Source organism: Syngnathus scovelli, chromosome 1 (genome assembly GCF_024217435.2).
Source record: "Syngnathus scovelli strain Florida chromosome 1, RoL_Ssco_1.2, whole genome shotgun sequence".
NCBI classification, from domain to species: Eukaryota; Metazoa; Chordata; class Actinopteri; order Syngnathiformes; family Syngnathidae; genus Syngnathus; species Syngnathus scovelli.
This window is the reverse complement of record NC_090847.1, coordinates 8,894,030-8,895,657: the sequence shown is the minus strand read 5'-3', so window position 1 is coordinate 8,895,657 and position 1,628 is coordinate 8,894,030.

The following is a 1,628-nucleotide window of genomic DNA, read 5'->3' as shown; positions in this document are numbered from 1 at the left end:
GTGTTCTACTTACTCCTTCACCACTCTGGCACAGGTGCAGAACGGAAGACGGGTGAGTGGGTAATCACCAGGGTGTTGGCCCATCACTGCCCACACAAGAAAATTGCACAGCCCACAACTATGGGCCTCTTACAAGATTACTTGCCCTTTTTTTTTTTTCTTATTACTCAGGGACTGTCATTGCAAAGTCCCTGCAAGAAGACGCAAAGACTGAAAAGATGAGGATAAGCAGGGTGAATGTACTGGCGGAAAGGTCAGAGAGCAGCAAGAAGGGTAATGATGTGTTTTGGTTTCACAGTGAAAGCCGTCATGTTCGGCAAAGAACTAAGCAAAAGAAAACATGAAAGCAACAGCATGCAAAAAGAATTCACTGTGAGAAGAAAGCTTAGTTTGTGCCTGACACATGTACATTTTGAGCGGAAATGAGATGGGCGGAATTCAGCCGGCACAACCTTTGCAGTCTTTTAAACGCTGTGCACTTGACCCCACTGTAGTCGATATTCTCCCAGACGATGAAGGGAGCCTACAGCATATAAGCAACACCTCACCAAAAAAGTAGAAGAAAACCTTTTCTTTTTCCAGATATTATTTACAACAGTTTGATGTGTCGACATACACTCTACATACATTTAACAAAATAAATGAAAATTAAGAATTGGGAAGCAGAATTGTTGTCTGCAAAAGCTTTTGCTCTGCCATGTGTCCATGCCATATTTTATTTTAAAACATGATGTCAATAATTGCACTCCAGATCTGAACTTGTACATCAGGTATAAGTATTTGTGGAATTTTGTACATGATCAAAAATGCCTCACACAAACAGGAAGAAACATTTTGAGCCATCCAACCTTGACGTGCACCAGTTTAGCAAAGCCTCGCCCTTTCTCCAGCATTATTCCTGTGCTGATATTCTTTGCTTCCGTCTGTAGAGACGTGACAATATAGTGCGGTCTGAGCTTGGAAATGAGCTGCGGTTGTTTTCTTTGCAAAAACACCTGTCTAAACAGCGGCAAAGCCAAGGGCAACTCTTGCCTGTCAACACTGGTGACAGCTCTCAATGAAAAAAATCTAGCCAAGACAATTCCTAAGACGTCCAGTCGAGCGAAACAATGCACGTGGAGCCTGTGCAACCGCAGCTGGGCCAACCATTTCTGACCTTTTTGGAGTGTGCACTGGGGCCGACACCTGGTTGGAGAGATACTACTGTCTTTTGTTTTGTTTATCCGTGCGGTTTCAAAGGCACTTAATCCACTGCTGGTTTCAGTGACACTGATGAGGCAAAAAAAAAAAAAAGAGGGGGGTTCAACCCAGACCGTGTTGTAGAAAAAGCCTAGGCTATTTAGTAATTAATAGAGCTTACAAGCGTTTATAAGGTGTTTGTATCATCTGTTCAGAGTGGATTTAGACAGTATTTTAGCGAAGATTTACAGAACAAAGACGAGGTGGATCATTAGCCAGCAGCGGCTTGGCTCGGTCTTTATAGGAAGGGTTGTGTTTCAGTCCTTGTACTTAAATTTTAACATCCCTATTAGTTCACTCTTGGCATGGATTAGATGAGCGAAAAACATTGCAAAGAAACTACTGATAATTTGCAATTGAAAGTACTTGAAACCATATTCACTTGCTAA